Here is a 25,761-nt window from a genome sequence, read left to right as displayed (position 1 = left end):
CCTCACCTGCCCTTGCAGAGAGTCAGCTGTCTCAGGTTAGTGTCACAATTGCACTACAACACCCAGGAACATTTCTACACCTAACTTGAGTACGCTGCACCTCTCTTTTGGTGTCACGAACAGGATACGCACACTTTCCAGTGCAAGAAGCGTGAACTTTGTGCCTTATACAGTTGCCCTGTGACCAAAGTGACATATTGCCTGTTTTATTAAAGTGGACTTTGTGGACTGAAAAACATACCAAAAGTGTCCCTAAAAGTGTCACAATTGCACTACAACACCCAGGAACATTTCTACACCTAACTTGAGTACGCTGCACCTGACCCCCCCAAAATTAACCCCTCCACTTCCTCACAGCTTAATGTGCTCGAGCCCCAGGCTCATATATCAGAGCTGCCATCTTCTGACCCACCATTACAAGCTCCTACCTGCCGCTCTACGGCTAGGTCTCAGTCACCTGTTGCAGTCCCCGACCGCCGAGACAGGCGCAAGTCGGTATCACGTCATCACCGCCGTACTCGCCACGGGTCCAGAGCATTCCGACGGAGTCGGAGAGCAACCCGCTCCAGGTCCTCTAGGTGGAGGTCGCCGTCTTCATCGGATTTGAGCTCCTGCAGATCCAGTTCCGGCAGGTCAAGAACCGGTAGGAGGCGTGATCATAGAAAGGCGGCCAGCCAGTCGTCCCAAGGAGCTGATCCAGCCAGCGCGGTTCCGAGTGCAGTTCCTCAGGTCGCTCAAGCTGCATCTTCATAGTCATCTACACATGGGGAGTTTAATTTCACAGGGGCGTGGGGCGCCGATAAGGTAGGTAAAGGCCTGGTGCCAGCACTGCGGGCTTTGTTAGCACAGTTAGAGGCTACTCCTGCTCTTGAATCTCCCCCCTCCCCCTGTGGTGCAACCTGATAAGGCCCGAGGTAGCGACCATAAAGAATCTTTATTTTGTGGTCTTAGCCCGTTAGGTGCCCACCTAGAGGAAGAGACGAAAATTAAAATATGGTCAAAATGTTGATATATGGTCCTTAGTGTCAATAGACCAGCATACAATAGATAGGGAAAGGAGACTGAATTCAGACCGTTTTGTAGACCGTAAACCGAAAGTGGCTCATACTATAGGTAATTGGCTACAAGCCTTCTCTGTTTTAGGTTACACTATGGCTCTATGCCATCCTGAGCGGTCGGCGGAGCTTTTCATCTATATGGACATTCAAGTCACATGGAGGTTCAGCATGGTGGCGCTAAGATGAAGAGTTCAGCCGACAGTTAGCTTTGCACCCAGAGATAGGTTGGGGTGTAAAATCTACTGACCTGTGGCTTTGTCTCATGCTGGCGCAGAAATCTCATCCCTTTGCTTCCGCAGCCGCTGGCTCCTCAGCAACTGTGCAGGGGCCAGTGGCCGTTTGCAGACCCGGAGCCTGTTGGCTTTATAATGAAGGGCAATGTAAATTTTTTGCCTTGTGCAGATACAAGCATGAGTGCTCAGTTTGTGGAGGACCCCACTCAGCCACCCGTTGCCTGCGTAACCCCCTTGTTCTCAAAGCCACAGCCGCCACTGGCGGGAAAGACCCTGGTGAGCGTCTCCGCGATGTCACATTGGCTAAATAGTTACCCCATTAAAGAAGCGGAGGCCCAAATCCGTTTCGGTTTTAGTTTCGGGTTTTTTATTCCCTTTACCCACTCGAGGTTACCTACGTTTTCTAATAATTTAAAGTCAACGTTAGACAATCCGCGCCTGTTGCGGATTTTTTTTAAAGGAGGTTTCCTTAGGCAGGATAGTGGGACCATTTTCCTCACCCCCCTTTTATAACATTCGTATTTCACCATTAGGCCTTATTCCAAAAAAAGAACCAGGAAAATTCAGGCTGATCCACCACTTGTCCTTCCCCAAGGGCATGTCGGTTAACAACGGCATTTCAAAGGATGATTCTTCCGTGTTCTATGTGCCTTTCGATAGAGCGGTGATTTTGGTCAGAAGTGCGGGCCAAGGGGCGCTTCTAGCAAAGGCAGACATTGAGGCGGCGTTTCGCTTAATCCCAGTGCACCCAGACTGTTATCACCTACTGGGTTGCATGGTAGAAAATGTATACTATTACGACACTTGCCTGCCGATGGGTTGCTCCATCTCATGTATTTTTTTTTAAGCTATTTAGTACCTTTCTGGAATGGGTTATTAACTATGAGACTGGTTCGCTGTCTATAACACACTACCTGGATGATTTTCTATTTGTGTCTCCGGGTAATACAAACCAATGCCAATACCTCCTCAACATATTCCGTTTCTTTATGTCAAAGTTTGGTGTACCCCTATCGGAAGAAAAAACTTGCGGACCCACGACTACTATTACATTCCTAGGCATTAAAATTGATACTATCTCAAAGGGTTTTCGTCTCCTTCAGGATAAATTGCAAAAAATTTGTTGGCTTAATACAAGGTTTCCGCGCCTCAAAATCAGTCACGTTGCGACAAATGCAGACCCTGTTGGGCCTACTAGTTTTGGCTTGCAGAATTATGCCCATGGGTTGAGTTTTTTCAACTCTGCAGTTGTCGCAGCTGTACAGGAGAAGCGCAAACTCCTTCACAGCGCGCAACTGCTCTCTGCAGCCAGCATGGATAATCGCCATAGTGAACACTCCTCTGCTGAATAGATCAGTTAAGTAGTGCTCCCTTCTTCTATAGGGCTGCTGCCCAACCCCCCAGTGCTCTGCTCCGTGGCCGGAGGATTGGCATGCCTCTGGGTTCTGCTCCAATGTTACCCTCCTTGAAGTGTTTCCAATCATAGTTGCAGTCAACTTATGGTGACACAAATTCGCAAATCAGTGCGTATGTTTTTGGACAGACAACATGGCAGTGGTTTTTAGTATAAATAAGCTAACCTCTTCCTCCCCTCCTGTACAAGCACTACTCTGGCATTTCGTCCTGTGCTGTTTAGAGCTAAACATCTGGTTCCGTGCTCGCCATGTACCAGGCGTACATAATTCTGCCGCTGATGCACTTTCCCATTTTCACTGGCAGGAGTTCCGGAGCATCTTACTGGGAGAAATCAGGGAAGGCCTCACCTGTCCGCCGCTGCTATGGGACTTGCTGACGAACATCTGATGTCACTGGTGAGGGCGACAGTAACGCCAGCGACTTGATCAGGACATGGTAAGGCATGGGCTGAATGGTGTACGCGGGCGAGGATTACAACCATAGGTACATTGCCGGCGGATAGTTTGCAGGTGACGATCTCTTACCTATTACAGTTAAGAGATCAAGGGGTTTCCGCTGTGGTAGCGCAGCGTTGGCTAGCAGTAGTAAGTTTTTACCTCAAGCTGTGCAGTTGGCATGATGTTACAAAACATTTCTTAATTCGTCAAGCCATTAAGGGCTGGCGTAAAGAACATACGCGTTGTGAGCGCAGGTGCCCAGTATCTTACTCCCTCTTAATACGCCTTTGCAATGTATTGCCCGTCGTTTGCTCTTCTGCTTATTAAACCATACTGTTCAAGGGCGCGTTTTGTTTAGCATTTTTTGCTGCACTTAGGATTGGTGAACTCGTTTGCCCATCCTGCTCCCGTTTAGGCGGTTTAGGTGCAGGCAATGTTTTCCTCACTGAATCCTCCCTCAGGCTATTCATACCTCGCTCCAAGATAGACTTACTGGCACACGGCTCTTAGCTTCCTTTACATAAATTGGAGGACCCGATTTGCCCCCATGCGGTGGATTCAGAGTGGTTGCGGATCCGTGCTCCGAGCCGTGCTTTCCTGCTACACACAGATTCTAACGTGTTTTCAATTCAAAGCAATTTTCCACGCTGTCTCTAGGCGTTAGATCTCCCAGTGTCGGAGTTTGGCACACATTCCTTCCGCATAGGTGCGGCTACAGAAGCAGCAAGGGCCAGTTTGCAGGAATCAGAAGTGCAACGTATTGGCAGATGGAGATCTGTGTTTTTTTCCTCCTATATCCGCCCACACTTATTGATTTAATTTATTTCAGATTACAGCCAGCCCACCATCTGCTTCATCGGACACTCCTACATTTTCTGGGCAGGACAAAGAGCGGAATGCAGGCCAGGCAGCCGTAGCCTCAGTTTCAGGAATGAGGTGTATGGGGTCTGCGCTGGTCACAGGTCCATCCAGAGGCAGTGGAGCTCAGTAGGACAGTTCGCTCCCCTATTATCTTGATCATTCACGTAGGGGGTAATGACCTTTGCCTATTAAAAAATAGCAAAGCTCATTACCCTCATCAGAGCAGATTTAGAACGCATCCCTGCTTTCTTTCATGAAGTGGTAATGGTGTGGTCGGAAATTATTCCAAGAGTCCCGTGGCAAGGAGCTAGGGATTCGCAGGCAATAGAGAGCGCTAGGAGAACTTTCAATGCCAGGATTTCCCGATTTATTGGTTCCAGGGCGGGGGTAGTTGTACGGCATCGCCAGCTGGAAGGTGACAATATACGGCTTTTGAGGCCGGATGGTGTACACCTGAATGATATCGGCCTAGCTATCTTATTGTCAGGTTTACAAGATAGTGTGGCGCAAGCATTGTTCTTGTTGGGTGGGGTTCGGAGTGCCGTGTAGGGGTACACGGGCTCATCAGTGGAGGTCGGTGCGAATAAAAGAAGATGGAGAAGAAGGCTGACTTGCCCACCGAGGGATTCCATGGGGCATACTGCTTCTTGTTACTCCGTGTTTTTTTATATATATTTTGGAGATCGAAAAGTTGGTGTTGAAAATCAATAGTTAAATAAAGCTGTGACCAACTCTCAAGTTAGCTGCGGTATGCTAGGTTGGGGCAAAGGTTTACATTTCTCGGCAGTCATAGTGGTGCAGTTTTCCTCTCTACACTTTTGAACTAGATAAATTTGTACTAGATGAAATATGGTACTTAGTTCTATTTTTCTTTCTGGAATCCTTTCCCTGGTAACTTACCTTGACTTCGATGGGCATATGAATGATAAATAAATCTATGTAATCCAGCTGAAGATCTTTTAGAGATTTCTCAAGAGCGGGTCGAACTCTCTCTGGGGCATGAAAAGAGGACCAGAGCTGAAAGAGAACAAAGAAGTCAGACAATACTTACAGCTCTCTCATTGGGTTGTTTCACTAAAACATTGAGAAGCTGCAGTTCCACATCCCTCCCACCCCCCTCCCACCCCCTTCCCTACTTATTGTGTTACTCCATATCAGTTTTTTGAGGATGGAGGAGGTTTCTGCAGGTTTCACCTTCCCCAGAACGATAAATTGTAAAGTTGAATGAATTTATATAATTTATATGTAATAGTAATATATGCAAAATATAACCATTTATGTTTAACCTAACCATGGAGATTTCAGTTTTAAGGAAAGCCAGCTAACAACCCATATGGGCACTGTATTAAGGAGTTTCAACTTGTATGTTGATGCTTTTCATTACCTTCCCAGTGTAGAATATGTCTTCTCTCTTCACTGTTCCATCTGAAATCTTCTCATTTATAGCTCGCCCAACCTCAACCTCATTCCCGTAGATGAAAGCAGAGTCAATGTGACGATACCCAACTTCCAGGGCCACCTTTACTCCATTTTCTGCCAAGTTCTTGTCAAACTAAGGATAATGATATGGTCCTTTATTTTAATGTATATAAACATTCCTTTAGTCAACCCTAGGTAATATCTACACCACCAAATCATTCAACTGAAAACTGAGAGTGAGTCTGAAACTTATCAACCTTAGACATATGGTGGCCGCAGGGAAATTAAATGCCCTTCATTGTAGTTACACATTGGAAGGTGGAAGACTACACACCATCTGAAGGTTTATAGCCCACGGGATCCATTTCATGTGGCCCCCGGCTCCCTGCCAGAGCATATAGTCTGAATGCTAATGACCACTTCCATTATGGGGGTCCGATCTGAAGATAGTGCAGGTTGGGGGGTCTTATTGGATGCTGGGAGCTGATTGGAGGTTGGGGTAAGGAGTCTGATAGGAAATGATGTGAGGCTGATGGAGACTGGGGAGGGGTTTGATGGGGGTTGATCTGAGGCTGATGTAGGCTGGGGGTCTAATGGGAGGCTGATATGAGGCTGATGGAGGTGGCAGGGCTAATTTGAGATTGAGAAAGGGACAGAGACAGGGACAGTTGCGAAGGCAGAGGTAGGGAGAGTGGAAGCTGGGTGAACCCCTCTATGGGATGAGCTTGGCTTCCATTAATGCCAAATGAAAAATATATATAAGTGCCATTTTGTGCTGCAAGAATACAGCTCTCTGTATTTTTTTCAACAGAAGCACAATTTCTGTAACTTACCCCTAAGTCAATTATATGTTTGACCAAATATAGCAGTCAAATTTTTAAGTTGAGAATTTAGTATGGCCCGCCAATGATGTTATAAATATTCAAATGGCCCTCGGCAGCAAAACAGGCTCCCCACCCCTGGTATACGGGCTCAGTGCAATGGATTGGAAAGGTTGGATTTTTATAACCTTCAGACACTGAGATCCAAACAGGCAATTAAATATCCAGCAGCTAGTGAGTCCACTGTAAAATATTGAAGCTTTACTATGAATGATTAAAACCCATGACACAACTGTTTGCATAAACGTGTAAATCCCGCTGTGTGTGATACTTGTGTCATGGATTTTAATCATTCATAATAAAGCTTTGAGATTTTACTGTGGACTCACTGGCTGTTGGGTATCTATTTGCCTATTTGTTTGTACTGACTTCCCAGGGTCCGTGCATGTGAGGCTGCTGCTGGCGTGGAGTCTGCCGACTACTACTGATTGTGGACACTGAGCTCCCTCTTTCTGTAGAAATAACACATCAATTTCATCAAGTTGATGCGGCATGATAGTGAAGGAGGTACAGTACAGAAAGATGGCTGATGGTTCAGCCAGCAGTTATACATTAATGATATTTAAGATTGACTCTTCAGGTTTTTTAGGTAGAATTTTATATAGAATCCAAACCATGTTCAAGTGCAATAAACATCCTTATAGAATTGATCAGAAAATACTGGAAGATATCAAATGTATGGCCATTTTTTTAAAGAAGAGGCAGTTTCTAAAAAAATAAGCTATTTGCCCTTCTTACCTCGTACATGACTCCACTGGAGAAATACTTAACACTTAGTGTCTCAATCTCCCACTCCGGGAGCCCGGTACATTCTCCTTCCCGCATGTCTACAGGTGATATGTCAGCTTGATATCTATCCAGTAGATTGAGCAGCCGGAAGTGCTCATGTACGGCCAAGTCTTTGCTAAGATAAGTATGTAAATAGGTAGTCAACTCAACTTTCATTTCAAACAACCACCGCCCATTCCCTTGATGTTCCTATGGGGTCCTGGTGCTGGAAGCCCTCAGAACTGACCGGTACCATCAGTGCTGCCATTACATGATTAAAACCCATGACAAAACTGTTTGCATAAACGCATAATCCCGCTGTGTGTGATACTTGTGTCATGGATTTTAATCATTCATAATAAATAGTGATGAGCGAGCATGCTCGGCCGAATACTTGTTCTTCTCGAGCATCGCTATGCTCGGCACATGGCGGTACTCGACTGAGTACTACATGTGCTCGAGCGCCATGCTTGAGACTCCTCCCCCCACATTTCGCGGCTGCTAAGCAGCCAATAAACGTGCAGGTAAATACTGCCATCACTGTAATGCCAGTAGCCATGTTGGCTGCTGTCATTACAGTGATTGGCTGACCGGAACGCGTCATCGGGTGCTATATAGCACCCGATGACGTGGGTTCGGCTCATTGCGAGTCAGAGAGAGGTGCCGGTTAGGAAGGGACAGATAGTGTAGAGAGTGTGATCACAATATATTCGATAGAAAAACGTTTCAAAGACCCACAAGTTAAAGGAAGAGAGCATATTTAAAAGAAGAAAAACTACCACAAGAGGACACAGTTTTAAATTAGAGGGGCAAAGGTTTAAAAGTAATATAAGGAAGTATTACTTTACTGAGAGAGTAGTGGATGCATGGAATAGCCTTCCTGCAGAAGTGGTACCTGCAAATACAGTGAAGGGGTTTAAGCATGCATGGGATAGGCATAAGGCCATCCTTCATATAAGATAGGGCCAGGGACTATCCATAGTATTCAGTATATTGGAAAGACTAGATGGGCCAAATGGTTCTTATCTGCCGACACATTCTATGTTTCTATGTTTCTAAGTTGTACTCAAATATTTTTTTATACTTTTCAAAATAGCGATTATTTTGCTATGTAGAAGGTGTCTGCAGTGACTTGTGACATCTGTGCAGGAATACCTTCTGTGTGTCAGAGATAGGAAGAATATTAGTGAAAATAATAAAAACATTTCCCATAATCCACATTTTTGCTGTCAACAGTGTAATCCGTGAATTGTGTGATCTGCGCCTCAATACATTGTGTGGTTGTCAGGCCCAGATATAGGCAAAAAATTATAATACAGAAAACACATACAAAACAGCAGACATGGCCACTAGGTACACGGAATACAAAACGTTGACGCGTTTCGGGTGCTAGACCCTTAGTCGTAACGGTGTTTCATAGTGTTACCCCACAATTTAAAGGAGCATGATGTCCAACCCTCCAAAATTCTGAGAGACAAGACACCCGCTCCATTGGTTGTCCCACTATGTATCACACCTTTCTTACAACCTGCTAATCACATATAAGATGGGTTGCACACTGTGCGGGAGTGTTCCTTCTGAGTTAACCCTTATGGAACCAAATCCCATGTTCCAAACCCATACAGGGAAAGGACAAAAACCGCACAGTGTGAACAGCATACTCCATATAACAACTTGTAAAAACATATGAATAACAAAACCAATAAGGCACTATGCACTGCCGTGGAGTGCAGATCCTGAAGATTACATACATGTACAGTTTATTACGCAAGAAAACAAAATAAAATAAAATAAAATACAAATGAAAATAATTTGTCTGGGTAATTTAGTTTTGCGTGGTTGGTGAATGTGTATTGGTTGAATGCATACCTGATTTGTTATACACACTGTGGGAACTCCATCAAAATTAAGTCCTTGGGAACCGTGCTCCCGGCTTCCCAGGCATATGCAAAAAAGACTGAGTAACCGCACAGTGTGAATGAGGCACTACGCATTAGCACTAGAAGCATGCATGTAAATAAAATGATATATATTAAGTGAGAAAACTACTAGATGGCAAAACCAGGATGGTCACATCGCTCCCCAGAAACTGCATATATAAGGGGATAGCATATACTAAATAGCAGAAAATTGCTGCATTCGCAGCATTGGTCATTCTGGTTCTGGCATCTATCATAATTACTGATATACATACATTAGTTCTCTTTTCAGATTCAAGCCATTGGGAACTCTGGTATTGAGTCTGAAAATCCAGAAGGCTTCTCGTAGGCGAAGTTTTTTACAATGATCCCCCCCCCTCCTAGGTGCAAAAACCCTCTCAATTGCAAAGGCTTTGAATGTTTTAACCTGACGTGCATGTATTTGTATAAAATGTCTCGCTGCATTGGAGACATTTAGGGCATTCGGGTTTTGGATGTAATTGAGATGCTCCAGGAGTCGATTCCTAAATTTACGGATCGTACTCCCGACATACATCAAGTCACAATCAGTGCACCTTATGATATAGACCACTCCCTCAGTGTTGCAATTAATGTAACTTTGGATGGGAAAACTGCAGGAATGGTCAGATTTATCAAATGACTGTAAGGGGATCACGTAATTGCAGCTTTTACAGGGGTGGCCCCCACATCTGGAGAAACCCCTGTAAATAAGCCAACTGGATTTAATGTTGGCTTCCTTTCTGTTGGAAGAGAAGAGGGATGGAGACAGCGAGCAGGACAACGTGGTAGCCCTCCTGGAAACAATTCTACAGCCTGATTTTAAAGCTTTATATAGAATCTCATCATCATATAGGATGGGGAGGCATCGTTTAATTGTAGAACTGATTTGATTAAATTCTCTACTATATGTCAGAGATAAAGTAGGGGTGTTGTCCTGGTCACTGTCTCCATGCACCCTCCCACTCCCCACAGAAATTTTGGATACCTTACAATCCTTTGATTTTCCAAAAAGCATTTCTTGTCTATTTTTGCGTAGTGCAATATTTTGGCCTCTTTGTAACATCCAGTCAGGATAGTTTCTAGCTTTGAGCCTTTTATCTACCCTGCTGAATTCCTCTGCTAATAGCTCTGGTGAACTGCAATTTCTTGCAGTCCGAATGTATTCCCCCACGGGAATCGCCCTGATGGTATGTAGGGGGTGATGACTTGTAGCATTCAGGATCGAGTTTCCAGCTATATCTTTTCGATAGGTTCGTGTGTGCACCACCTCCCCTGGACTGCCGTGGAGTGTCAAGTCGAGAAAATTAATATGGGATTCATTCACAGTACACTTAAAGCGGAGATTATAATCATTACCATTGAGATAGGCCTGGAGGTCTGGGACGGCAGACACATCGCCCGCCCAAATCATGAGCAGGTCATCGATGTATCTGCCGTACCAGACCAATCCAGGCCCAAATGGATTGTCCAGACTGTAAATGTATTTCTCTTCCCAGTATGCCATGGTCAAATTCGCCAATGAAGGCGAGAATTTGGCCCCCATTGACACTCCACGGGTCTGCAAGTAGTGCACACAATCGAACATAAAATAATTGTGGGTCAATAAATATGCAGTGACCTCACAAGCATAATCAATATAGCTGGAACTAAATCCCGTGTGCCTATGGAGATGATATTCCATAGCCAGCAGGGCGACCCCATGGGGGATGGAAGGATACAGTGCAATGACGTCTGCCGCTATCCATTTAAAATTAATGTCCCATTTGAAGCTGAACATGGCGCGCAGAACGACCGTTGTATCCTTAAGGAACCCCGGTGTCCGCCTGACTAGTGGCTGGAGGATGTTGTCCAGCCAACTACCCAGGCGCTCAGTGAGGGACCTTATACCAGAGACTATGGGGCGGAGGGGGAGGGGGGGGGGTTGACACCCTTATGGATTTTAGGTAGGGCATGCATAATAGGGGTGACAGGCGCATCCACGCACAGGTACCTATATTCCGTTTCATTAAATATACCCATATCTCTACCTTTTTGTATTAATGACATATAGCCATCTTTATATTCCCTCAATGGGTCTCTCTGTAGTCTCCTGTACGTGGATGCGTCGGCCAACATATCCCGCATCTGGTTACCATATGCCTCCTTATCCATGATGACCACCGCCCCCCCTTGTCCGCCATTTTGATAATAATATTGTCGCACTGGTGCAGCTCCTGGAGGGCCCGGACCTGAGAGTGGGTAGGATTATCAGGACTTCTAGCGTCCTTGCTGTCTTTTAGAATTCTCCCTAACTCCTTTTCCAGGACCTCCTGGAAATGCAGAGATACCGTGATGTTGCGCACAAATTTGTTAATATCTAGCAAGGTTGAAAATATATCAAAATGTGTAGAAGGCGCAAAATTTAGGCCAAGGGACAATACATATTCTTGGTCTTTGCTCAACATAATACTAGATAAATTCACAACATTTAGCTGGTCACTACTTACTTCCGTTTTGTCTGAAGCCGTGTGGACCTTGGATGCTGCTGTCCGGTGCCTCCGTCCGGCCCTAGCTCTGCGTTTTTTGTAATATTAGACGCATCTCTCCTGTCCTTCTCAGATTTGGATTTCTTATAGTAGGAGGCTTTAATTCCCCCCTCTTCAGGTGAGAGAGGCAGAGCGGAAGCACCAGACCCCAGCTCCAACGTCCCGGCTGTATGTGAATAATCAGACACCTCTGTATCAGAGGAAAAGCTAACCCTAGATACTCTTTTATGCAATTTCGCTTTCTTGCGGTTTTTGAGGATTGACTTCGGCGTGGAATAAATATTATCCCGTCTCCCCCATTCATAAACCTGGTTATTAGTATAATCATACAGGTCACGCTGGTATTTTACATGTTTATACTCCATAATAGTGTCCTCTAACTTGTTGATAGAAGCCGTCATTTGTTCCTCCATGGATACATAATCTGTGTTTGTACTGAACTTTACCAGCGATTCTTTGCAGAGTAAAATGTCCTGCTGCAGACCAAATAATTTATCATTTTCAGAATCAATAATAAGTTTCATTAATTTCAATGAACAGTCAGACAGGATACTATTCCATTTGCAAACAAAGTCCTCCGAAAAAACTGTAGTGGGTATCTTCTTAATCCGCAGTCCACGTGGAATCATATTCTTTTCCAAATATTTGGTAAGTGTGGTGCAATCCCACCAGACACGAGTTTCCTGGCCCAGAAGCCGACTATTCATTTTGCTTTTTAGATCCAGGTCACTGGAACCAGCTAGATCCTCAGCTGAGAAAACAGAGTCTGCCTTTGACTGACTTTTCATTTGTATTTTATTTTATTTTATTTTGTTTTCTTGCGTAATAAACTGTACATGTATGTAATCTTCAGGATCTGCACTCCACGGCAGTGCATAGTGCCATATTGGTTTTGTTATTCATATGTTTTTACAAGTTGTTATATGGAGTATGCTGTTCACACTGTGCGGTTTTTGTCCTTTCCCTGTATGGGTTTGGAACATGGGATTTGGTTCCATAAGGGTTAACTCAGAAGGAACACTCCCGCACAGTGTGCAACCCATCTTATATGTGATTAGCAGGTTGTAAGAAAGGTGTGATACATAGTGGGACAACCAATGGAGCGGGTGTCTTGTCTCTCAGAATTTTGGAGGGTTGGACATCATACTCCTTTAAATTGTGGGGTCACACTATGAAACACCGTTACGACTAAGGGTCTAGCACCCGAAACGCGTCAACGTTTTGTATTCCGTGTACCTAGTGGCCATGTCTGCTGTTTTGTATGTTCAATAAAAGAAGAAGCTTTTAAGAGGATTTCCAATGCTTCCGAGACCTTTCCTTCCAAATTACTTGCAGCCTGCTGTGGGGACACTCCCCTAAGGTTTCTGGAGTCGGGACTATTGCCCAATCAGGAAGGTGAGCTGGATAAAGTTTTTTTGTATTTTTTTTCTGTGACATATACTGTCCTGCATACAAAAACTGAGTTTTTATTGCAAATTCCAAATATCTCAACCTAAGCTAATGTCCATATTCTGTGTGTTTCTGTGACATGTACTGTCCTGCAACCAAAAACAGTTTTTTTAGGGCAAATTCCAATAATCTGTGCCTAATCTAGTGTCCATGTTATGTGTGTTTCTGTGACATATACTGTCCTGCATCAGAAAACTGTGTCTTTAGCGAACTGTAAAACAATCTGCGCCACATCTAGTGACAAAACCATTAATATGAAGAAGGCGAGCACTAATGCAGCGTCTCACTCAGGACACGTGGGAACTGCAAAATAGCTTTAAAACTGCATTATCCTACTGCATGTCATTTTGTATTGCAACACCTGTTGTGTCCCTGTTCATAGGCTGGTCTGGTGTAATTTATACATCCCACCACTAGATGGGGATAGTACTTAGGTCATATACAGTACAGACCAAAAGTTTGGACACACCTTCTCATTCAAAGAGTTTTCTTTATTTTCATGACTATGAAGGCATCAAAACTATGAATTAACACATGTGGAATTATATACATAACAAACAAGTGTGAAACAACTGAAAATATGTCATATTCTAGGTTCTTCAAAGTAGCCACCTTTTGCTTTGATTACTGCTTTGCACACTCTTGGCATTCTCTTGATGAGCTTCAAGAGGTAGTCCCCTGAAATGGTCTTCCAACAGTCTTGAAGGAGTTCCCAGAGATGCTTAGCACTTGTTGGCCCTTTTGCCTTCACTCAGCGGTCCAGCTCACCCCAAACCATCTCGATTGGGTTCAGGTCCGGTGACTGTGGAGGCCAGGTCATCTGGCAGTACCCCATCACTCTCCTTCATGTTCAAATAGCCCTTACTTTCAAAGTTTTCCCAATTTTTCGGCTGACTGACTGACCTTCATTTCTTAAAGTAATGATGGCCACTTGTTTTTCTTTACTTAGCTGCTTTTTTCTTGCCATAATACAAATTCTAACAGTCTATTCAGTAGGACTATCAGCTGTGTATCCACCTGACTTCTCCTCAACGCCACTGATGGTCCCAACCCCATTTATAAGGCAAGAAATCCCACTTATTAAAACTGACAGGGCACACCTGTGAAGTGAAAATCATTTCAGGGGTCTACCTCTTGAAGCTCATCAAGAGAATGCCAAGAGTGTGCAAAGCAGTAATCAAAGCAAAAGGTGGCTACTTTGAAGAACCTAGAATATGACATATTTTCAGTTGTTTCACACTTGTTTGTTATGTATATAATTCCACATGTGTTAATTCATAGTTTTGATGCCTTCATAGTCATGAAAATAAAGAAAACTCTTTGAATGAGAAGGTGTGTCCAAACTTTTGGTCTGTACTGTATATACCTAGGTCAGGTCTAGTGGGTCAGATGAGAGAGATTAGACAGGTCAGTTCAGTGTTTGTTGATTAGTAGTCAGTCTGCTGAGTTTGAGAGAGTGCAGATCTAGCACTTCTGCTCCGCTAAAGTCTAGTCCAGAAGGGGACAAAAGAAAGAAAGGACTTAAAAATCCAAAGGATAAAAAGCCACAATCTAGGCATTAAAGACCTTTCGGAATCCAGGTGAAGGGTATTATAGCCACCGGCAGCCTCACCAAATTACTCTGGTTTACAAGGGACCTGAAGCAGAGTCACTTACCAGAACTACTGATACAGAACCTTCAAGCTAAGCTAAACCCAGCCAAACCTATTAACAGTGGATTAACAGGATTCCTTTTAAACTGCAAAAGACTGTATTCGGTTTGATGTGCCTATTGCGACTGGAACCAACATCAGTAAAAGCTGTGAGTTGTATCCTACCACTGTCTACTTCATTCTTACCATTGGTTGTACCACCATTAACGGTACTGGCGTCACGACAAATACCATCAAGGGACTCAGCCGCAACAAGCACCCTAAGCACCCCTGACATCAAGGGCACCTCAACCTCCATCTTGGCTGATGCTTCCCTACCACAGAGCGTGCCCTGGAGGATTCCGTGCTATCATCCTCAACACTGTGCTGCCAGCCCAGGGAGGCTTTTTGCTAACCGTGAGTAAACTGATGAACTGTGTTGTTATTTGGCCCCTGATCGGCCCACCGTGCAGCTCACGTGTTGCCCCTGCGGTTCTGGCTGGCTGCACTAAGGGACGGGGAAGTGGGCTTGATGCTGATGGTGCACGCAGAGGCCGTGAAACTGTGCCTGCTGCCAGTGCACCAGAAAGAAAAAAAACATCCACCGTACCCAGCTTCATGTCCAACTTAGCTGGGTGGCGCAGGACAACACTGTCCAAGTCGGACCAGTGCGAACAGTTGGTCGGTTGGATTGCTGAAGATAATGCTTCCAGTCGGTTAAGCACCACGCTCTCTTCCACCAAGTCCAGTCTCTGTAGCCAAGAGTCTGGTCAACCGAATGCTCTCTCTGATCATCCTTCCTCCCACCATGGAGAGGCTTGCCAAACGAGTGATATTTAGAGGAGCTCTATCCAGCGCCACTATTAGGGACCTGAGATATTGTGCCCTGATTCCCAACCTCTTGAGTCTTCACAGTCTCAAGAAGATGACGGTGGTGAACGGCAATCATTCGTTCACGAGGTGGATGATGATGAGACACAGTTACCAATCACTGAGGTTGTGGTTAGGTCAAGTCAGGAGGATGAGCAGAGTCAGGAAGTGGAAATGGAGGTGGTTGACAATGAAGTCACTGACCCAACATGGGAAGGTGAAAAGCCGAGCGAGGACAGCAGTACAGAGTGGGAGGGATCCGCAGCACCGCAACAGACTGGAAGAGGCAGTGGGGTTGCAAAAGCGAGAAGTCGGCCCACACCAAACAGGCCCGCAACCGTTACACTGAGCATCCCCATGTGTAAATCTACCTTGCCAAGGGGTAGGTGTTCCGCAGTTTTTTTAGGAAAGTGCAGACGAAAAAAGAGTGGTAGTTTGCAACCTGTGCCGTACCAAAATGAGCCGTGGCGTGAACACTAGCAACCTCACCACCACCAGCATGATCTGCCACATGGCATCCAAGCACCCTAACAAGTGGGTCGAACACCTCGGTCCACAATCTGGGTCTCCGGGTCACACCACTGCCTCCTCTTCCCCTGTGTTACGCACTGCTGGCCAATCCCCTGTCAAAGGCGCAGGCCCGGATGCTCCTCGCCCAGCACCTGGACCTTCGCATGAACCATCAGCAACAACATCCACTTCCCTGTCCCAGCGCAGCGTCCAAATGTCCATAACACAGTCATTTGAACGTAAGCGCAAATATAACAGGCCATAGCACTAAATGTGCAACTTTCGAAATTACTGGCCCTTGAAATGTTGCCATCTAGGCTTGTGGACACTGAGGCCTTCCGCAGCCTGATGTCGGCGGACGTCCCTCGGTATACAGTCCCCAGCCGCCACTATTTTTCACAGTGGGCCGTGCCCGCCTTACACCAGCATGTGTCACAGAACATCACCCGTGCCCTGACCAACGCAGTTACTGGGAACGTCCACTTAACCACGGACACATGGACAAGTGCTGGTGGCCAGGGACGCTACATTTCCCTGACCGTACACTGGGTGAATGCTGTGGAGGCCGGGAGTGAGTCGTACCCTGGGATGGCACAGATGCTACCCACACCCAGTATTGCAGGCCCTACGTCAATCAGGGTCTCCGCCAGCAGCTATATTACTGTCTCCAACCCCCACTTCCCCCACTTCTCCTCCTCCGCCGCCTCCTCCACTTCCACCTCCAGGAGCAGTCAGCCATCAGTCGCTAGCTGGAAGTAGCACTTCTGTGGGTAAGCGTCAACAGGACGTGCTGATGTTGATCTGTTTAGGGGACAAACAGCACACCGCCGCAGAGCTGTGGCAGGGTATAAGGGACCAAACCGAGCTGTGGCTCTCGCTACTCAACCTACAACCAGGCATGGTTGTGTCTGACAATGGCCGTAACTTGGTGGCAGCTTTCGAGCTCGGCAACCTGACACACATCCCATGCGTAGCCCACGTCTTAAACTTAGTGGTTCAGCAGTTTATCAAAACCTACCCCAATTTTCCATAGCTACTAGTGAAGGTGCGCCGCGTGTGTGCCCATTTTCGCAAGTCGTCCACAGCTTCAGCTGGTCTGTCAACGCTGCGGCTTCCAGCTCACCGACTGTTATGTGCGATGTGAGCACGCGCTGCAACTCTATGTTCCACATGTTGGCCAGGCTTTGTGAGCAGCAGAGGGCAGTTGTGGAATACCAGCTGCACCACGGTCATCGCCTTTCGAGTCAACTGCCACTATTCACAAGCGAGCAGTGGGCATTGATGTCAGACCTCTGTGAGGTTTTAAAAAAACTTTGATGAATCCACACAGATAGTTAGTGGCGATAACGCTATTATCAGCGTAACCATCCCACTGCTGTGTCTACTCAAACGAATCGCTGCTCACAATTAAGGATGACTCTCTGAATGTGGCAGATGAGGAAATGGGGAGGACATTGCACAGGGTGATAGCCAGTCCACCCTCAGTTCGTCTTCTCAGTGCGAATTAGACCATGAGGAGGAGGAGGATCTGGAGACAGTTGCCTCTTCTACAGAGGGTAGTACCCATGGAACTTTAATTCCATCTGTTCTGCGTGGATGGGCAGAATAGGATGAGGAGATGGAGAGTCATCCTGATGTCGACATTGACGTCTTGCCTGTTGGTACTCTGGCACACATGGCTGACTACATGTTAGACTGCCTTTCCAGCGACCCTCGCGTTATACACATTTTAGATAACACGGATTATTGGGTGTCCTTCTCGACCCCCGCTACAAAGGGAACTTCTCATCTCTCATACCTCTCGTGGAGAGGACGAGCAAAATGGTGCAATACCAGAAGATCCTTGTTGGAAAATTGCTCCAAAATTTTCCATCTGACAGCGGCAGGAGTACGTACTTCCTTAGGCAACCGAGGAAGGGAGAAAAGGGGAACACACAGCAGTTCCAACAAAGGCAGGGCAACACTCTCCAAGGCATGGGACACTTTCATGAGACCCCTCCAGCAACCTCACCCTGAAGCGCGGCCTAGTGGTACAAGGTGGGAATAGTTTTGGAAGATGGTGAAGGAATACATAGCAGACCATGTCAGCATCCCAAATGATCCCTCAGTGCCTTACAACTACTGGGTGTCCAAGCTGGACACGTGGCACGAACTTGCACTCCAAGCCTTGGAGGTGCTGGCCTGCCCTGCCGCCAGCGTTTTGTCTGAGCGTGTATTTAGTGCTGCTGGTGGCATTATAACAGATAAGCGTATCCACTTGTCCACTGGCAATGCTGACAGGTTGACCCAGATAAAAATGAACAAGGCCTGGATTGCCCCTGACTTCTCAACTCCGGAGGAGTCCTAAGCTGATGATGAGCATAAAGGCAATTTCAATCTATCATTTAGGCCGAGTTCACACGTGCTGCGGGCCGCAATGCACGATCTCCGGCCGTAGGTCAGCCGCATCGGATCGCGGACCCATTCACTTTAATGGGTCCGCGATCCGCCCGTTCCGCAAAAAGATAGGACATGTTCTATCTTTTTGCGGAACGGAAGTACGGGATGCAACCCCACGGAAGCACTCCGTAGTGCTTCCGAGGGCTCCCGTTCCGTGCGGCCGTTCCGCTATTCCGGATTTGCGGACCCATTAAAGTGAATGGGTCCGCATCCGTGATGCGGAATGCACACGGAACTGTGGTCGTGTATTGCGGCCCGCAATTTGCGGGCCGCAATACGGCCACGGATCACACACGTTCGTGTGAAATAGGCCTCATAATGTACTCAATCTATTGTAGTGTATTCCCATGGTTGAATCTTATCCTCTCCTCCAGCTCAACTGCAGGCCCTCAACTCACATTTTTTTTATAGGGTCAGCTCAGCAGCAGGCCCTCGCCCATAAGGTTTTAGAGGGTCAGATCAGCAGCAGGCCCTCGCCCCTAATGTTTTAGAGGGTCAGTTCAGCAGCAGGCCCTTGCCCCTAATTTTTTTAGAGGGTCAGCATTGCAGCAGGCCCTCCCCCTAATGTTTTAGAGGGTCAGCTTAGCAGCAGGCCCTCGTCCCTAATGTTTTAGAGAGTCAGCTCAGCAGCAGGCCCTTACATATAATGTTTTAGAGCGTCAGCTCACCAGCAGGCCCTCGCCCCTAATGTTTTACAGGGTCAGCTCAGCAGCAGGCCCTCGAATATAATCTTTTACAGGGTCAGCTCACCTGCAGGCCCGCAACTCAATGTGAATGAAGCCCTCCTTTATGTATATACAGGTTGTATCGGAATGCCTCTGCATTGTAATTTTTGGCAGGGCTTGCACGTTATATACAAGTAAATATACAGGAAAGAATGTTTTCAATAAATTTTTCCTATAAAATAAATTTGTGGGCCTGGTGATCACTTTAAGCCATTTTAAACTGCATCAGCAGCATTGTGATAAAAATCTGTTGCAAGGTGACATGGCGTGGAGATGGTATCATGAGGAGGCCATATAGTGGCACAATAACAGAGTCTGGATCAAAGACTGAGGCTACAGATTGTTTAGAAAGATGCAGATGGAAACCATCTGTGGAGCTGTATAAGCGGTCACCTGCAGCTTTGGGGCCCTGACCCAGAAGGGGCCCATCCAGGAGGAGTAGGACTAAAGGATTTGGTCAGGGGCCCCTCAACAGTATTACACAATGAAATTATATACAGTGACAGAATAGACAGTGTATAAAACTGATGGAACAGCTGGCGGCCCTGGTCTGAGAGAGCAATCTTTACTAGCCAAAGGAAGGGGGTCGCTAAAAAATTACTGTGGGATGGAGCCCCATTCAAAAATTTGCTGTGGGGCCCAGTCATTTCTAGCTATGCCACTGCTGCAGCCCACAAATGCAAGTTGGGTTTATCGATTACAAAACCTTAATTAAATTGTGGGCCTGGTGATCAGTTTAAGGCCTTTTTAGCAGCATCAGCAGCAGCAGCATGGTGGTAAAAATGAGTGGCAAGGTGACATGGTGTGTAGATGGCAGCATGAGGAGGCCACATAGTGGCACAATGAGTGAGTCTGGTTAAAAGACTAAGGGCACAGATTGCTTAGAAAGATGCAGATGGAAACAATCTGTGGAGCTGTATCACGGTCACCTGCAGATTAATGCAGCCATCAAAATCAAGTTGGGTTTGTCAATTCCACCTCAGCTCACCAGCAAGCCCGCACCTAAAATCTTTTATCTTTTTTCAGGAATCAGTGGAGCGAGATCTGTCCATTGCTGAAAAAACGGCTCTAAAAGAGCTTGAGAATATGATGGTTATCATTATTAAACAGGCGGATAAAGGGGGGTCGGTGGTGGTCATGGACCGCTCCATATATGCTTCCCAAAATCTTCTCATGTTAGGAGATTCGGACACATATCTGGAGATGTCACATGACCCCACCCCCCAGTTTCAAAGTGGTCTACTTTCCTTGTTGTCTTTGGCAGTTAAGAGTGGCTTCATGGATCAGAAACAAGCTGATTTTATATATGTCTTACATCCTATTATTCCCATATTCCACTCTTTACCCAAGATCCACAAGCCAGGTTTCCCTCCATCCATGCGGCCCATTGTGGCCAGTATAGGATAGTTTACGGAGCGGTTGTCAGCGTGGGTTGACAGTTTGCTGAAGCCGCTTGTCCAGACTATTCCAGGTTTCCTTTTAGATACTAGAACTGTACTCCAGTCCTTTTATAAATTTCCTTGGAAGCCGGAGTATGCCTGGATAACTGCAGATGTAGCATCTTTATATACTGTCATTCCTCACGCTTCAGCCATTGCTTCTTTACGATGGTTCTTGAATACTTATGCTAATTACAGCGTGGAATTTCAGGACTACATATGTGATGTTGTCCATTTTCTGCTTAAACATAATGTATTCATGTTTAACCACCACTTTTTCCTACAACGCACTGGCGTTGCCATGGGGGCAAAATTTTCGCCCTCCATGGCCAACATCTACATGGCGTGGTGGGAACAATGTTATCTTTTTTCAGATCACAATATTTGGGCCCCCTCATTACAGTGGTATGGCCGTTATATTGATGACTTGTTGTTCCTCTGGTCAGGTGACCATACCGCCATACCACTGTTTGAGGAGTTCCTAAATAGTAACACATTTAATCTGAAATTTACTATCAATTTCAATTGTACATTCATCGCATTTTTGGACTTGACTTTGGTGGGTAATGTCACTGAATCCAATATAGTCACCCGCACTTACCGCAAGGAGACTGCAGGAAACAGCACTCTCTTTGCGTCCTCATGTCATCCTGCCCATGTTGTTTGCAATATTCCCAAAGGTGAATTCATACTCCTCAGACGGAATTGCTCCAGTGATGCGAGCTTCAAGGAAGAGCTCAATTCAGTTGCTGAGCGTCTTGTTGCCCGTGGATACAGCAACAGCAGTCTGTCACAGGCCGCGGCACAAGTCAAACTCAAATCACGGGCAGACTTAGTTTTTCCAAAAAACAAGTACAGCAAACGCTTTAATTCTAACCAGTTTTTTCCACAAGTTACAGTGTCGAATACAGCAAGATCTGCCACATAATCAGAAAACATCTGTCCTTGTTGCGCATGGATGGACAGTGGTCTGACGTTCTCAGCTCTAATATCAAATGTATTGCTCGTCGAGCCCCCACTTTGCGCTAACGTGTCAGCCTAGTTTGTTCTTAGACGATTCCCAGACACAGCAGAGTTTGTTACGTTTCAAAGGAAATTACAAATGCGGACATCGCATTTGCACTTGTTGCAAGCATTTATCAACTGGCCAAACTGTTGTCTCTGTGTCCAACCAAAAAACTTTCACTTTGAAACAGTATATTAACTGTAATACTAGTTTTGTGGCGTATTGTATCACCTGCATGATATGCCGCCTACAGTATATAGGCTGTACATCTTTAACAGCCTTAAAACTAGGATTCGCAGGCATATTTTTGACATTCCGCATGCGCTGACCAGGAATGTCTCTGCGGTCAGTTCACATTATGCGGCTTGTCATGCAGGTGATACTAGTGGCCTTGTTGTGCAGGGGGTGGAACGAGTCAAATTCTCTAAACGTGGAGGTGATCATAGGAGAGTGCTTTTAAACAGAGAATCTTATTGGATCTTCACCATGGATACCTGTTTACCAATGGGTGTCAATCGCAGGCATGATCGCATACTGCATTATTGACCCTGGTACTTTATTGTTTCCTTTGAAGTTTTCTTCTTTTTTAGTATATACTTTTATGTCTTAGAGGTGGAGCTATCTGCTTATTGCGTCCACCTGATATGTTTGAGCTGCCCCTTATTTAAGGCCAGTGTCTCACACTATCTTGTTGTCATGAGTAAGGATCTGAATTTATTAATCTGAAATGCGAAGACCTGATGTACATGTCTGGATTTTAGCACCTTTTTATTAAAGCATCTACATGTTGTCTGGAAGCTGGATCTCCTTCATTTATATTTCTACCATCGCTTAGTTCCTGGCGAATATCCGTGCTTCCATTGCAACTTGGGACCAGGTGAGCCTCGACAACTGCCTTTCTTAAAATCTTTTACTGGCTCAGCTCACATGCAGGCCCACAAATTAAATCTTTTACAGGGTCAGCTCACATGCAGGCCCGCAACTCATGCTGCTTTGCTTTGAAGTAGTAGCCGTTTATCAGGCTCCCTCTCCGAAATCAAACAATGATTCCCCGTTACCGGTGGTCACCATGTTAGGTGCATAGAAGAACATCGAAAGTTGATAGGGAAGATATCTTAATGGATCGTGGATGTCACGGGGACGTGTGATGAGGCAGAAGTTATCTAGAGTCAACAAAGCGGCAGCAGGGCCTCTCCTGTATAACGTTTCCTCATCCAAAATACCGCTCACCATCTGTGTGGATTCCTCAAAGTTTCCTAAAACCTTACAGAGGTCAGACATCCATGCCCACTCCTCGCTTGTGAAGAGTGGAACCTGACTGGAAAGGCGACGACCATGTTGCAGCTGGTTTTCCACTACTGCCCTCTGCTGCTCACAAAGCCTGGCCAACATGTGGAACATCGAGTTCCAGCGCGTGCTCACGTCGCACAGCAGCTTGTGAGCTGGCAATTTCCAGTGCTGCTGCAGCGTTGACAGACCGGCTGAAGCTGTCGATGACTTGCGGAAATGTGCACACAAGCGGCGCACCTTCACCAGTAGCTCAGGCAAATTGGGGTAGGTTTTGAGAAACCGCTGAACCACTAACTTTAAGACGTGGGCTAGGCATGTGATGTGTCTGAGCCTGCCAAGCTCCAAAGCCACCACCAAGTTACGGCCATTATCAGACACAACCATGCCTAGTTCTAGGATTGGCAGCTCAATCTGGTCTCTTATCCCCTGCCACAGCTCTGCGGCGGTGTGTTGTTTGCCCCCTAAGCATATCAGCTTCAGCACGGCCTGTTGCCGCTTCCCCACTGCAGTTCTACACTGCTTCCAGCTACCGACTGATGACTGACTGGTGCTGCACGCGGATATATCGGAGGTGGAAGTTGAGGAAGAGGCAGAAGAGGAGAAGTGGGGGTTGGAGCCACTAACGTAGGTGCTGGCGGAAACCCTGATCGACGTAGGGCCCGCAATCTTTGGCGTCGGTAGCACCTGTGTCATCCCAGGGTATGACTCGCTCCCAGCATCCACAACGTTTACCCAGTGTGCCATAAGGGAAATGTAGCATCTAGTGTTGAGCGTGAATATTCAAATCGCGAATTTTAATAGTGAATATCTCCACTTTGAGAAATAGCGAATATTTAGAATATAGTGCAATATATTCGTATTTAAGAATAGTGTTGATCGCGAATATTCTAATCGTGAATTTATCGCGAATTTATCGAGAATATCAGCACTTAGCAACATCCCTAGCAACCAATAAGAAATTTGCCTACCCTTTAGTGTTGATCGCGAATATTCTAATCGCAAATTTTTATCACGAATATAGTACATTGCCGATTTTTGCAATCAAGTAAATAATGACGAGATCACAAATTCTCAAATTTGCGACTTTATGGCGAATACTCGGCCAAAAATTTGTGAAATATCGTGAATTTGAATATTGCCTACGCCGCTCATCACTAGTAGCATCCCTGGCCGAATGCACTTGTCCATGTGTCCATGGTTAAGTGGACCTTCACAGTAACTGCGTTGGTCAGGGCACGTGTGATGTTACGGGACATATGTTGGTGTAAGGCAGGCACGGCACACCGTGCAAAATAGTGGCGGCTGGGGACTGCGTAACGCGGGGCGGCTGCCGACATCAGGCTGCGGAAAGCCTCAGTGTCCACAAGCCTAAATGGTAACATTTCCAGGGCCAGTAATTTGGAAAGTTGCGCATTTAGTGCTATGGCCTGTGGGTGGGTTGCTGGGTATTTGCGCTTGCGTTCAAATGCCTGGGGTAAGGACCGCAGACACAGATTGTGGACCCAGGCATTTGTCCCACTTATAACGGTGCTTGGATGCCATGTGGCGGATCATGCTGGTAGTGGTGAGGTTGCTAGTGTTCACGCCCCGGCTCATTTTGGTATGGCACAGGTTGCAAACTACTATTCTTTTGTCGTCCGCACTTTCCTCCAAAAAGTGCCATACTGTGGAACATCTACCTCTTGGCAAGGGAGATTTCCGCAAGGGGATGCTCCGGGGAACAGTTGCGGACCTGTTTGGTGTGGCCCGCCTTCTCCCTTTTGCCACTCCACTGCCTCTCCCAGCCTGTTGCGGTGCAGAATATCCCTCCCCCTCTGTATTGCTGTCCTCGCTCGGCTTTCCACCTTCCCAGGTTGGGTCAGTGACTTCATCGTCCACCACCTCCTCTTCCACTTCCTCACTCTGCTCATCCTCATGACTTGTTAACCTAACCACAACCTCAGTGATTGACAACTGTGTCTCATCCTCTTCATCAACTTCTTGAGAAAGTGATTGCCGTTAACTTATTGTCAACTGTGTCTCATCATCATCCACCTCATTAAACAGTAATTGCTGTTCCCCACTGTCATCTTCTTGTGACTGTGGATGCTCAAGAGTTTGGGAATCAGGGCACAAGATCTGTCCCTTTTTAAGCGTGCTTGGCGAGAGGGCCAAAACAAGGAATGGCGCTGAAAAGAGCTCCTTGGAATATCCGAGTGGGGGATAACTTGTTTGCCCAGACTCTCCATGGTGGGAGGAAGGAGGATCAGGGTGAGGATTATGTTGAGCAGACTTGGCTACTGAGACTGGACTTGGTGGAAGACAGGGTGGTGCTTAAGCGACTGGAAGCATTATCTGCTGCAATCCAACCAACCACCCGGTCGCACTGGTCTGACTTCAAAAGTGGTGTCCTGCAAACTGGGACATGAATCTAGGTATCGTGGATGATTGTTTTTATTGTGCTCCGATAGCAGGCACAGTTTCACCGCACTCCAGGGCCACGGCCTCTGCGTGCACCATCAGCATCACGGCCACTGCCCCTTCCCTTACTGCTCGCCTTCTTCATATTAAATGTTATATATGCTTGAAAGTCTGTCACACGTACAGTAGCGTAGGATTTGGAAGTGTATGCGCAAACAAATGTAAAAAGGTATTTGGGATGTGGAAACGTCACACAGGAGATATCCCGCAGATAATGTCAATGCTGTCACCAGCGGCTAATAAAAAATTACAGGGAATGTCACAGGTAATTGGGATGAGGAAATGTTATACAGGAGAGGTACCACCGGTAATGTCACTGTCCACAGCATCTACGAAAAAAAGTACACTGTATGTTACAGATAAATTTTTTCAGCGCACACCTTACACTACAGATGTGGCACTGA

The 25,761-nt window shown here is 46.2% G+C and overlaps 1 pseudogene; it reads right to left on the bottom strand.

The window, feature by feature from the left end:
* LOC121005309 overlaps positions 1-25,761 on the bottom strand; it is a 58,669-nt pseudogene that overhangs the window by 20,092 nt on the left and 12,816 nt on the right.

Source organism: Bufo bufo, chromosome 1 (genome assembly GCF_905171765.1).
Source record: "Bufo bufo chromosome 1, aBufBuf1.1, whole genome shotgun sequence".
In the NCBI taxonomy this organism is placed as follows: domain Eukaryota; kingdom Metazoa; phylum Chordata; class Amphibia; order Anura; family Bufonidae; genus Bufo; species Bufo bufo.
This window is presented reverse-complemented; position numbering and strand designations above follow the sequence as displayed.